This window comes from Salvelinus alpinus, chromosome 32 (assembly GCF_045679555.1).
Source record: "Salvelinus alpinus chromosome 32, SLU_Salpinus.1, whole genome shotgun sequence".
Taxonomy (NCBI): Eukaryota; Metazoa; Chordata; class Actinopteri; order Salmoniformes; family Salmonidae; genus Salvelinus; species Salvelinus alpinus.
In genome coordinates this window covers 797,763-812,931 of record NC_092117.1, presented here as the reverse complement: position 1 = coordinate 812,931, position 15,169 = coordinate 797,763, and the positions used below count along the sequence as shown (strand labels likewise).

General features: G+C 40.9%; 1 protein-coding gene across 2 annotated transcripts in view; it reads right to left on the bottom strand.

Annotated features, from left to right (window-relative positions):
• Positions 1-15,169, bottom strand: part of LOC139562714 (NLR family CARD domain-containing protein 3-like) — a 473,339-nt gene that overhangs the window by 217,802 nt on the left and 240,368 nt on the right. The gene's annotated exons all lie outside the window — the stretch shown is intronic.

Here is a 15,169-nt window from a genome sequence, read left to right as displayed (position 1 = left end):
CCAAACCGGCGGAGAATAGGCATCACCATATTTCACAGAAATACGAAATAACATCATAAATGTTTTCTTACTTTTGTAGAGCTTCCATCAGAATGTTGTACAAGGAGTCCTTGGTCCAGAATAAATCGTTGTTTGGTTTTAGAATGTCCATTCTCCTGTCGAATTCGCGCCACAATGCTAGCCAAGGTTGCTAACATTCCCACCCTCTCTTGACGCAAAGAACGGAAAACTCCAAAAGTCCCAATAAACGTTGAATAAACTGATAAAACTCGGTTGAAAAAACCTACTTTATGATGTTTTTCTAATATGTATCAAATAAAATCAGAGCCGGAGATATTAGCCGTGTATACCGAACGGTTTTCAGAAGGCAATGTGGGGTTCCTTCTCGCGCCTTCGAAGACAAAGAAATTTCCAGACCTGTCACTCCAAAAGCTCTTATTCGACCTCAGATCAAGCTAGACACCCCATTCCAACTCCCACTGCCTGTTGACATCTAGTGGAAGGCGTATGAAGTGCATACAGATCCATAAATATAAGCCAGTTGAATAGGCAGGCCCTGACACAGAGTCTCATTTTCAGAATGTTCACTTCCTGTTTGGAAGTTTGCTGCCAAATGAGTTCTGTTTTACTCACAGATATAAAAAGTGTTTATTATTGAAAACAATGAGTTCAGCCTTTGAGCCTTCTTTAGGGCCGTGCACCTTGGTTGGACTGCAAATAGAGACAGACTGTATACTTCTATTATGCATGAGTCGGTTAGAGTCAGAGATCACATCTCAGCCAGATGTTTAACATTAGTGGAGGGTTCTCAGGATATACACTGACTGGTAACAGTGAGATGTTTGGCATTAGTGGAGGGTTCTCAGGATATACACTGACTGGTAACAGTGAGATGTTTAACATTAGTGGAGGGTTCTCAGGATATACACTGACTGGTAACAGTGAGATGTTTAACATTAGTGGAGGGTTCTCAGGATATACACTGACTGGTAACAATGAGATGTTTGGCATTAGTGGAGGGTTCTCAGGACATACACTGACTGGTAACAGTGAGATGTTTAACATTAGTGGAGGGTTCTCAGGATATACACTGACTAGTAACAGTTAGATGTTTAACATTAGTGGAGGGTTCTCAGGATATACACTGACTGGTAACAGTGAGATGTTTAACATTAGTGGAGGGTTCTCAGGATATACACTGACTGGTAACAGTGAGATGTTTAACATTAGTGGAGGGTTCTCAGGATATACACTGACTGGTAACAGTGAGATGTTTGGCATTAGTGGAGGGTTCTCAGGATATACACTGACTGGTAACAGTGAGATGTTTAACATTAGTGGAGGGTTCTCAGGATATACACTGACTGGTAACAGTGAGATGTTTAACATTAGTGGAGGGTTCTCAGGATATACACTGACTGGTAACAATGAGATGTTTGGCATTAGTGGAGGGTTCTCAGGACATACACTGACTGGTAACAGTGAGATGTTTAACATTAGTGGAGGGTTCTCAGGATATACACTGACTAGTAACAGTTAGATGTTTAACATTAGTGGAGGGTTCTCAGGATATACACTGACTGGTAACAGTGAGATGTTTAACATTAGTGGAGGGTTCTCAGGATATACACTGACTGGTAACAGTGAGATGTTTAACATTAGTGGAGGGTTCTCAGGATATACACTGACTGGTAACAGTGAGATGTTTAACATTAGTGGAGGGTTCTCAGGATATACACTGACTGGTAACAGTGAGATGTTTAACATTAGTGGAGGGTTCTCAGGATATACACTGACTGGTAACAGTGAGATGTTTAACATTAGTGGAGGGTTCTCAGGATATACACTGACTGGTAACAGTGAGATGTTTAACATTAGTGGAGGGTTCTCAGGATATACACTGATTGGTAACAGTGAGATGTTTGGCATTAGTGGAGGGTTCTCAGGATATACACTGACTGGTAACAGTGAGATGATTAACATTAGTGGAGGGTTCTCAGGATATACACTGACTGGTAACAGTGAGATGTTTGGTATTAGTGGAGGGTTCTCAGGATATACACTGACTGGTAACAGTGAGATGTTTAACATTAGTGGAGGGTTCTCAGGATATACACTGACTGGTAACAGTGAGATGTTTAACATTAGTGGAGGGTTCTCAGGATATACACTGACTGGTAACAGTGAGATGTTTAACATTAGTGGAGGGTTCTCAGGATATACACTGACTGATAACAGTGAGATGTTTAACATTAGTGGAGGGTTCTCAGGACATACACTGACTGGTAACAGTGAGATGTTTAACATTAGTGGAGGGTTCTCAGGATATACACTGACTGGTAACAGTGAGATGTTTAACATTAGTGGAGGGTTCTCAGGATATACACTGACTGGTAACAGTGAGATGTTTGGCATTAGTGGAGGGTTCTCAGGATATACGCTGACTGGTAACAGTGAGATGTTTAACATTAGTGGAGGGTTCTAAGGATATACACTGACTGGTAACAGTGAGATGTTTAACATTAGTGGAGGGTTCTCAGGATATACACTGACTGGTAACAGTGAGATGTTTAACATTAGTGGAGGGTTCTAAGGATATACACTGACTGGTAACAGTGAGATGTTTAACATTAGTGGAGGGTTCTCAGGATATACACTGACTGGTAACAGTGAGATGTTTGGCATTAGTGGAGGGTTCTCAGGATATACACTGACTGGTAACAGTGAGATGTTTAACATTAGTGGAGGGTTCTCAGGATATACACTGACTGGTAACAGTGAGATGTTTGGTATTAGTGGAGGGTTCTCAGGATATACACTGACTGGTAACAGTGAGATGTTTAAAACTTCTTCTTAATAGGGGGCGCCATTTCGACTTTGGGAAAAAATCGTGCCCAAATTAAACTGCCTCGTACTCTATTCTAGATCATGCAATATGCATATTATTATTACTATTGCATAGAAAACACTCTCAAGTTTCTAAAACTGTTTGAATTATATCTGTGAGTAAAACATAACTCATTTTGCAGCAAACTTCCTGACAGGAAGTGAAAAATCTTAAATCGAGGCTCTGTTCCAGGGCCTTCCTATTCAATTGCCATATATCTATCGATATACATGCACTTCATACGCCTTCCACTAGATGTCAACAGGCAGTGGGAGGTGAAATGGGGTGTCTAGCTTGATCCGAGGTCGAATAAGAGCTTTTGGAGTGACAGGTCAGGAAATGTCATTGTCTTCGAAGGCGAGAAGGAACCCCACATTGCCTTCTGAAAAGCGTTCGGTATACACGGCTAATATCTCCGGCTCTGATTTTATTTGATACATGTGATATTATCATCGTAAAGTATGTTTTTTCAACCAAGTTTTATCAGATTATTCAACGTTTATCGGGACTTTTGGAGTTTTCCGTTGTTTGCGTCGAGAGAAGATGGGCATGTTCGCGCCAATTGGCTAGCTAAGGTTGCTAATTCGACAGGAGAAAAGGACATTCTAAAACCAAACAACGATTTATTCTAGACCAAGGACTCCTTGTACAAGATTCTGATGGAAGCTCAGCAAAGTAAGAACAATTCATGATGTAATTTCGTATTTATGTGTGAAATGTTGAGTCCTATTCTCCGCCCTTATGGCGGGCGCTGTCTCGCAATAACCCAAGCTGTATGTCGTACTAAAGTTATTTTTTTAAATCTAACACAGCGGTTGCAGTACTACAACGTCCTTCATAAAACCAAAAAGTGGTACAAAACATTATTTTACCACTTCATTGACATTGCTGTGGTGAATTCCTTCATCCTGCAGAAGGAAATGGCGAAGAGCTGTGGACAGCCCCCCATCACACAGATAGCCTTCAGGGAGCTGCTCATCAAGGAGCTTGCTGCCTATCGCACAAAGCCCACTGCATCACGCTCTGCCCCCTCTACCTCTGCCTCCTCTACTCCTGCCTCCTCTACTCCTGCCTCCAGTGGTGTTCATATGCCACAGTTCATTACTGCAGGCATGACTGTGCCTCATGGACAAAAGGCCACAGCATGGAGGCGTCGTTGTGTCCTGTGTCACATGAAGTCCCCCATCATCTGCACCACGTGTTCAGTTTGTCTCTGCTTTACCTCAGAAAGAGACTGCTATGGGACATGGCACAGGCAGCAAAATATTGTGTAGAGGACTTCTAAAGGCTCTACCCCTGTTTTTCTGTATATATTTTTTTTCTAATATTTTTTGAACATTTTTATATTTTTTTTGTGTGTTTAGAATTACTTTTTGATATGTTGTATATAGTTATTTGCACTGTTTGCACTGTTGTATATAGTTATAGTTCATTTTACCAATTCGGCCACTTGGGCACATTTGGGCAACTTGTGTGGGACACCTGGGTGACCTCATGCTAAATGTCATGTAGCTCACCCATTCCTGAAGTTATCAGTCTAAAACTTTGCACAACTACAGTTGCCCTCTTGTGTTGTCCATCTAAATTGTCCCCAGCATCATATCTAACTGTTTGGCTATTCCAGTACATGTGAAAGATGCTACAACAATAAAACAACAAAAACGTATGTTTATTTCCTTGTATTCTCTTCCACCAGAACTATTGTGTTATATTCTCCTACATCCAATTAACATTTCCATAAACCTCTGAATGTTCCCATTCAAATGATACCAAGAATATACATATCCTTGCTTCTGGAGCTGAGCTACAGGCAGTTAGATTAGGGTATGTCTTCAGGCGGAAATTGAGAACAAGGGTTGCAGCCATAAGAGGTTAAGAACCAGTGTATCTTTCATTTGCCATACAACAAGTATTTTTATGTAAGGTTTATGATGAGTTATTTGGTCAGATTAGGTGAGTGTCCAAAATATATCCGGACATTCTGGGAAAAAGTTGCTACATATTCACAATGTATAACCACGGGTTGCAGCTCTAAATATGCACATTTTCGAACAAAACATAAATGTATTGTGTAACATGATGTTATAAGACTGTCATCTGATGAAATTGTACATTGCAGCTACATTCACAAATAGCACCGAAGCAGCAAGAATAATTAGAGAGCAACGTGAAATACCTAAATACTCATCATAAAACATTTATGGAAAATACATGGTGTACAGCAAATGAAAGATAAACATCTTGTGAATCCAGCCAATATTTCAGATTTGTTAAGTGTTTTACAGCAAAAACACAACATAGCATTATATTAGCTTACCACAATAGCCAAAAACACAACCCATTTATCAGCAGCAAAAGTTATCGATCGCAAAAAACCAGCAAAAGATATATAATTTTTCACTAACCTGGACAAACTTCATCAGATGACAGTCCTATAACATCAGGTTATACAATACACTTATATTTTGTTCGAAAATGTGCATATTTAGAGCTGAAATCCGTGGTTATACATTGTGAAAACGTAGCAACTTTTTCCCAGAATCTCCGGATATATTTCTGACACTCACCTAATCTGACCAAATAACTCATCATAAACTTTACTAAAAAATACATGTTGTACAGCAAATGAAAGATACACTAGTTCTTAACTTCTACTTGGTCCCAATCCCGGATCAGGGAGTACCCTCATCAGTAAAAATGCTGACTAGCATAGCCTAGCATAGCGCCACAAGTAAATACTAGCATCTAAATATCATGAAATCACAAGTCCAAGACACCAGATGAAAGAGACACATCTTGTGAATCCAGCCATCATTTCCGATTTTTAAAATGTTTTACAGGGAAAACACAATATGTATTTCTATTAGCTAACCACGATAGCAAAAGACCCAACTGTTTTTTTCACAATTTTTTTACTGCATAGGTAGCTATCACAAATTCGACCAAATAAAGATATAAATAGTCACTAACCAAGAAACAACTTCATCAGATGACAGTCTTATAACAGATTTATTGTATAGCATATGTTTTGTTCGAAAAATGTGCATATTTCAGGTATAAATCATAGTTTTACATTGCAGCCACCATCACAACTCTCACCAAAGCAGCTAGAATAACTACAGAAACCAACGTGAAATACCTAAATACTCATCTTAAAACATTTATGAAAAATACACGGTGTACAGCAAATGAAAGACAAACATCTTGTGAATCCAGCCAATATTTCAGATTTTTTAAGTGTTTTACAGCGAAAACACAATATAGCATTATATTAGCTTACTACAATAGCCAACCACACAACAGCATTGATTCAAGGCACGTTAGCGATAGCGAATAAACCAGCAAAAGATAGTAATTCTTTCACTAACCTTCTCAAACTTCATCAGATGACAGTCCTATAACATCATATTACACAATACATATATGGTTTGTTCGAAAATGTGCATATTTAGCGGTACAATTCGTGGTTGAACAATGTGAATACTAGCCAAACTGCAGAAAATAATCCGGATATATTTCTGAAACTCACATCATCTAATCAAATAACTAATCATATACTTTACTAGAAAATACAGGTTGGACAGCAAATGAAAGATACACTAGTTCTTAATGCAACCGCTGTGTTAGATTTTTTAAAATAACCTTAGTACGACATAAGGCTTACGTTATAGCGAGACAGCGCCCGAAATCTGGGCGGAATATAGTCTAAACATTTTCGACAGAAATACGAAATAATATCATAAATGGTTCCTACTATTTGATGAGCTTCCATCAGAATCTTGTACAAGGTGTCCTTTTTCCAGAATAATCGTTGTTCGGTTGTAGAATGTCGTCTTCATCTGTCGATTTAGCTAACAAAGCTAGCCATGCTGCATTGAAGTGCCCAACTCACCAGAACGCATAACAAACAAAATACCGAAAATCGCAATCAACTGATATAAACTGATATAACTCGGTTTAATATAACTAGTTTATGATGTTTTTAACACATATATCAAAAAAAATCAGAGCCGGATATATCTAACGCCTATAACGATAGCTTTTCAGAACGCAATCCAGGGTACCCTTCGCGCCATGCAGAATGGAAGGAAAGAGTGAACGCGTCATTCCAACAGGTCTTGTTCGGCCTCAGATAGAGCTGTACACCCCATTCCAACTCTCACTGCCTACTGACATCTAGTGGAAGGCGTATGCAGTGAATGTCGACCCATACATTCCATGCAAATTAATAAACTGACCCTGGAACAGAGCCTTCGATTTCAGATTTCTCACTTCCTGACAGGAAGATTGCTGCAAAATGAGTTCTGTTTTACTCACAGATATAATTCAAACGGTTTTAGAAACTAGAGAGTGTTTTCTATCCAATAGTAATAATAATATGCATATTGTACGAGCAAGAATTGATTATGAGGCAGTTTAATTTAGGAAAGATTTTTTACAAAGTGAAAACAGCGCCCCCCCTATTGAGAAAAACAGAACTCATTTTGCAGCAAACTTCCTGTCAGAAAGTGAAAAATCTGAAATCGATGCTCTGTTCCAGGACCTGTCTATAAATGTGCTTGATATGTATTAGTATACATGCACTTCATACGCCTTCCACTAGATGTCCATAGGCTGTGAGAGGTGAAATGGGGTTTCTAGGTATTTCCATGGTCAAAAGAGAGCTCTTGGAATGACATGACCCCAGAATTCCTTTGTTCAGGAAGCGCATAAAGGTCACCAGTGTTGGCATCTGAAAAGCATTCGTTATAGACGTCTTATATCTCCGGCTTTGATTTTATTTGATAAATGTTATAATATCATCGTAAAGTATGTTTTTTCAATATAGTTTCATCAGATTATTGAAATATTTTCGGGAGTTTAGGCGTCTTGCGTTCTCTGCGTTTGGTGACGATGGGCAGCTTCGCGCCACTTGGCTAGTTTGGCTTGCTAATTCGAGAGGGAAAAAGGCAATTCTAAAACCAAACAACGATTGTTCTGGACAAAGGACCCCTTGTACAACATTCTGATGGAAGATCATCAAAAGTAGGACCCATTTTTGATGTTATTTCATATATCTGTCGGAACATGTTTACTATTAGTTTGCGCCCAGATTTTGGGCACTCTCTCGCTATAACGTAAGCTGGATGTCGTACTGAAGTTATTTTTAGAATTCTAACACGGCGATTGCATTAAGAACTAGTGTATCTATCATTTCCTATACAACATGTATTTTTTTGTAAAGTTTATGAATAGTTATTTGGTCAGAATAGGTGAGTGTCATAAATATATCCGGACATTCTGGGAAAAAGATGCTACGTTAGCACAATGTATAACCACGTATTTCAGTTCTAAATATGCACATTTTCGAACAAAACATAATTGTATTGTATAACCTGATGTTATAGGACTGTCATCTGATGAAGCTTATCAAGGTTAGTCAAAAATTATATATCTTTTGCTGGTTTGTTATGATCGCTAACTTTTGCTGCTGGTAAATGGCTTGTGTTTCTGGCTATTGTGGTAAGCTAATATAATGCTATATTGTGTTTTCGCTGTAAAACACTTAAAAAATCTGAAATATTGGCTTGATTCACAAGATGTTTGTCTTTCATTTGCTGTACACCATGTATTTTCCATGAATGTTTTATGATGAGTATTTAGGTATTTCACGTTGGTGTCTGTAATTACTCTGGCTGCTTCGGTGCTATTTGTGACGGTAGCTGTGATGGTAGCTGCAATGTAAAACTGATTTATACCTCAAATATGCAAATTTTTCGAGCAAAACATAGATTTATTGTATAACATGTTATAAGACTGTCATCTGATGAAGTTGTTTCTTGGTTAGTTTGGTTGGTTCTTGGTTAGTTTGGTTGGTTTTGTGCAAGCTACCTGTGCTGTGAAATAAATTTCTGTGCTTTTTTTGTATTTGGTGGTGAGCTAACATAAATATACGTGGTTATTTCGCTGTAAAACATTTTAAAAATCGGACATGTTGGCTGGATTCACAAGATGTTTATCTTTCATTTGCTGTATTGGACTTGTTAATGTGTGAAAGTTTAATATTTCTTCCCCCCAAAAAATGAATTTCGCCTTTTCAGTGGAATGTGGGAGGAGTTCCGCTAGCGGAACCCCAGTCCTAGACAGGTTAACCTGTTTGGGATAGGGGGCGCTATTTTCACTTTGGGATAAAATCGTGCCCAATTTAAACGGCCTCGTACTCTATTCTAGATCGTACAATATGCATATTATTATTACTATTGGATAGAAAACACTCTCAAGTTTCTAAAACCGTTTGAATTATAACTGTGAGTAAAACAGAACTCATTTTGCAGCAAACTTCCTGACAGGAAGTGGAATATCTGAAATCGATGCTCTGTTCCAGGGCCTCCCTATTAATTTGCTTGAAATCTATTAGTATACATGCACTTCAAACGCCTTCCACTAGATGTCAATAGGCAGTGGGAGGTGAAATGGGGTGTCTAGCTTGATCTGAGGTCGAATAAGAGCTTTTGGAGTGACGTGACACCAAATTTCCTTTGTCCAGCAAGGCGCGGGAAGGAACCGTGGATTGCCTTCTGAAAAGCTTTCGTTATAGATGGCTAATATCTCCGGCTTGATTTTATTTGATACATGTGATAATATAATCGTAAAGTATGTTTTTTCAATATAGTTTTATCAGATTATTGAAAGTTTATCGGGCGTTTTGGCGTTTTCCGTTCTCTGCGTTTTGTGAAGGTGGACAGCTTCGCGCCACTTGGCTAGTTTTGGTTGCTAATTCGACAGGAGAAAAGGACATTCTAAAACCAAACAACGATTGTTCTGGACAAAGGACTCCTTGTACAAGATTCTGATGGAAGCTCAGCAAAAAGTAAGAACAATTTATGATGTTATTTCGTATTTCTGTGGAAAATGTTTAGTACTATTTTTCGCCCTCATTGCAGGCGCTGTCTCGCTATAACGTAAGCTGTATGTCGTACTAAAGTTATTTTTAGAATTCTAACACGGCGATTGCATTAAATAAATGGTATCTCACCCTTTAACGAACGGGAATCGATCGTTTTCTCTCTCGCCCCGGTCTGTTGTGGAGAAAGGTTTTTCTGGGGAAATGGGTATGTGTGTTTCAAAACAATGTCTTATTTTATACGAATACAGTCTTAAACATAAACATTTAAAGGTTATTAAAGTGTAGTACTGTGTCTGGTAATGATGTATAACTGTTGTACAACAATGTTTATACATAAAAACATTATTGCATGTTTCAATATTGGGCAGTAAAATTGGTTAATTAATTATAACATGTTTTAAAAGGTCTGTACTAAAGATTTTGAATTAAATAAAGGAATTTAAAACAGTATCTCACCTTCTAACGAAAGGAAGATGTATTTTACGCTCTATCACCATGCATGTCCCGGAGAAAAAAGGTTTTTAGGGAAAGATGTGTGCGTGCGTGTGGGTGTGTGCGTGTGGGTGTGTGTGTGTGGGTGGGTGTGTGCGCGTGGGTGGGTGTGTGTGGATGGGTGTGTGTGTGTGTGTGGGTGGGTGCGCGTGGGTGGGTGGGTGTGTGTGGGTGTGTGTGTGGGTGGGTGCGAGTGTATGTGTGTGTGTTTCAAAACAAAGGGGTGGGGGTGTGTGTCTCTTAAATTGGCCGTTTGAAACCAGGGCACTAACTTAGCACAGAATCCTCTCAAATCAGAATGTATATCCCCCAGAGGATGTGGGGGCTAAAAAGTCAAAACCCACAGCCGGAATATAGCATGTGGATTTTTACGATATATCTCTATGTCAATTGTACGTATTTTTTATGATAAAATGTGTATATATTTTGTATAAATATAGGTGAATATTATTGTAGAAAAGCCCAAGGACATTGGTGGAATTGATGGAAACAAGATGGCGCCGGAGGAGATGGCCGCCGTTTTACGGTCTCCTGACCAATTGTGCTATTATGTGTTTTTTTTGACGATATTTGTAAATTATTTTGTACATAATGTTTCTGCAACAGTATCTTACAGCAGAAAAGAGCTTCTGGATATCAGGACAGCGATCACTCACCTCGGATTAGACAAAGATTTCTTCAACAACAACAACAGCAAGCAGGACTCACACGACATTCTCCAAACAACCCACAGGGCAGACATCCCACTTATTCGCAAAAGGAAGCGACGCAGAGGAAGAAGAGCCGGATGCCTCGTCCGGACCCACAGAAGACAACTAGGAAAGCTGCCGTTACCGTCAATATTACTCGCCAACGTGCAATCATTGGACAAAAAACTAGACGAGGTAAGATCACGAATATCCTACCAACGGGACATCAAAAACTGTAATATCCTATGCTTCACGGAATCGTGGCTGAATGACGACATGGATATTCAGCTAGCGGGATACACGCTGCACCGGCAGGATAGAACAGCACACTCCGGTAAGACGAGGGGGGGCGGTCTGTGCATATTTGTAAACACCAGCTGGTGCACAAAATCTAAGGAAGTCTCTAGATTTTGCTCACCTGAAGTAGAGTATATTGTGATAAACTGCAGGCCACACTACTTGCCTAGAGAGTTCTCAGCTATACTTTTCGTGGCTGTTTATTTACCACCACAGACAGATGCTGGCACTAAGACCGCACTCAGTCAGCTGTATAAGGATATACGCAAACAGGAAACCACTCACCCAGAGGCGGCGCTCCTAGTGGCCGGAGACTTTAATGCAGGGTAACTTAAATCAGTTCTACCAAATCTCTATCAACATGTTAAATGTGCAACCAAATGGGAAAACATTCTAGATCATCTTTACTCCACACACAGAGGCGCATACAAAGCTCTCCCTCGCCCTCCATTTGGTAAATCCGACCACAACTCTATCCTCCTGATTCCTGCTTACAAAGAAAAATTTAAGCAGGAAGCACCAGTGACTTGGTCTATAAAAAAATTATCAGATGAAGCAGATGCTAAACTACAGGACTGCTTTGCTATCACAGACTCGAACATGTTCCGGGATTCTTCCGATGACATTGAGGAATACACCACATCAGTCACAGGCTTAATCAATAAGTGATTTGAGGACGTCCCCCCCACAGTGACTGTACGTACATACCCCAACCAGAAGCCATGGATTACCGGCAACATTCGCACTGAGCTAAAGGGTAGTGCTGCCGCTTTCAAGGTGCGGGACTCTAACCCGGAAGCTTACAAGAAATCCCGCTTAGCCCTGCGACGAACCATCAAACAGGCAAAGCGTCAATACAGGGTTAAGATTGAATCATACTACACCGGCTCCGACGCTCGTCGGATGTGGCAGGGCTTGCAAACTATTACAGACTACAAAGGGAAGCACAGCCGCGAGCTGCCCAGTGACACGAGCCTACCAGACGAGCTAAATCACTTCTATGCTCGCTTCGAGGCAAGCAACACTGAGGCATGCATGAGAGCATCAGCTGTTCCGGACGACTGTGTGATCACGCTCTCCATAGCCGACGTGAGTAAGACCTTTAAACAGGTCAACATACACAAGGCTGCGGGGCCAGACGGATTACCAGGACGTGTGCTCCGGGCATGTGCTGACCAACTGGCAGGTGTCTTCACTGACATTTTCAACATGTCCCTGATTGAGTCTGTAAGACCACCATAGTCCCTGTGCCCAAGAACACAAAGGCAACCTGCCTAAATGACTACAGACCCGTAGCACTCACGTCCGTAGCCATGAAGTGCTTTGAAAGGCTGGTAATGGCTCACATCAACACCATTATCCCAGAAACCCTAGACCCACTCCAATTTGCACTCCAATTTGCCCAAACAGATCCACAGATAATTCAATCTCTATTGCACTCCACACTGCCCTTTCCCACCTGGACAAAAGGAACACCTATGTGAGAATGCTGTTCATTGACTACAGCTCAGCGTTCAACACCAGAGTACCCTCAAAGCTCATCACCAAGCTAAGGATCCTGGGACTAAACAACTCCCTCTGCAACTGGATCCTGGACTTCCTGACAGGCCGCCCCCAGGTGTTGAGGGTAGGTAGCAACACATCTGCCACGCTGATCCTCAACACTGGAGCTCCCCAGGTGTGCGTGCTCAGTCCCCTCCTGTACTCCCTGTTCACCCACGACTGCATGGCCAGGCACGACTCCAACACCAGCATTAAGTTTGCTGACGCCACAACAGTGATGGCTACAACATTAATGATGGCCTGATCACCGACAACGACGAGACAGCCTATGGGGAGGAGGTCAGAGACCTGACCGGGTGGTGCCAGAATAACAACCTATCCCTCAATGTAACCAAGACTAAGGAGATGGTTGTGGACTACAGGAAAAGGAGCACCGAGCACGTCCCCATTTTCATCGACGGGGCTGTAGTGGAGCAGGTTGAGAGCTTCAAATTCCTTGATGTCCACATAAACAACAAACTAGATTGGTCCAAACACACCAAGACAGTCGTGAAGAGGGCACGACAAAGCCTATTCCCCCTCAGGAAACTAAAAAGATTTGGCATGGGTCCTGAGATCCTCAAAAGGTTCGACAGCTGCAATATCGTCAGCATCCTGACCGGTTGCATCACTACCTGGTACGACAATTGCTCGGCCTCCGACCGCAAGGCACTTCAGAGGGTAGTGCGTACGGCCCAGTACATCACTCGGGCAAAGCTGCTTGCCATCCAGGACCTCTACACCAGGCGGTGTCAGAGGAAGGCCCTAAAAATTGTCAAAGACCCCAGCCAACCCAGTCATAGACTGTTCTCTCTACTACCGCATGGCAAGCGGTACCGGAGTGCCAAGTCTAGGACAAAAAGGCTTCGCGATAGTTTTCACCCCCAAGCCATAAGACTCCTGAACAGGTAACCAAATGGTTACCCGGACTATTTGCATTGTGTGCCCCCCCCCAACCCCTCTTTTACGCTGCTGCTACTCTCTGTTTATCTTATATGCATAGTCACTTTAACTATACATGCATGTACATACTACCTAAATTGGCCCGACCATCCAGTGCTCCCGCACATTGGCTAACCGGGCTATCTGCATTGTGTCCCACCACCCGCCAACCCCTCTTTTTACGCTTCTGCTACTCTCTGTTCATCATATATGCAGAGACACTTTAACGAAACCTACATGTACATACTACCTCAATAAGCCTGACTAACAGGTGTCTGTATATAGCCTTGCTACTCTTTTTTCAAATGTCCTTTTACTGCTGTTTTATTTCTTTACTTACCTACACACACACCATACCTTTTTTTGGCACCATTGGTTAGTAAGCATTTCACTGTAAGGTGTTGTATTCGGCGCACGTGACAAATAAACTTTGATTTGATTTGAAACGTCCTTTAATTCGAGGCCTCACACTCAGCGGTGCAGGGGATGCCTTAATTAGGTCGGGTGGTAATGTACGACCGATCTCAGCACATAAAATGAGGAAATAGCCATAGCCCAATCTCACTGCTTTCTCTTCCTTAACTCCGACTAATCCAGAATCTCTGTGCGTCCAGGAATCCACGGAAGTCCACCGAATCGGTTACCTTTCATCTGAACTTTCTGTTGCGATCGGCAGAGTGGGCCATCAGGTATTGTTTATAGTTATTACCGCGGAGAGCGGCTTGGAGCGCACGCTTCAAATCTAACGTGTAATGTGATTTGGTCAATGATCAAGACTCTACGGATCATCACAGATCAATTATGCCAAAGGTACATGGTTAATATGTCATGAAATTACATGTACACATGAAGACACTTGAAAGGGTGAAATATAAATGACTCAAGGATGATACCTATTGACTTCTTAATGAACCGGCATGTGGAATTCCCTACGTATGTTATTAATAATGATTGTTAATAATGATTGTTAATAATGATTGTTATGATTTGATCTTTGTGATTATGAATTTGATAGAATACATTTTATGAATTTGATAGGATACCTGTTATTCTGTTTCATATGTTAGGCCGCACAGACTACTCAGTAAATATATCACTTTATGGTTAAAGGAATTCAGGCCACACTCTCATCCATTCCTCTGGAACCTGTTCACTTCCACTGTCAGTCATACTACCTGTCCAGCCACCAACACAGATTCAACTAACCTTTCAATTTTTTAAAACGTCTATAGGATACTCAGCTGAGACAGGAAATAATTGATTTGGAGGCATCCAACATTAACGGTTATACCTACTGAAGATGCAAAAAAGGGGTTTTCAGAGATACATTTGGTTGACAGATTTGTATTATTATAAAAAGAATATAACATTATTATTATCATAATCTTTATTATTATTATGTTACAGGTGAGACATACCCAGAAATGTCAACAT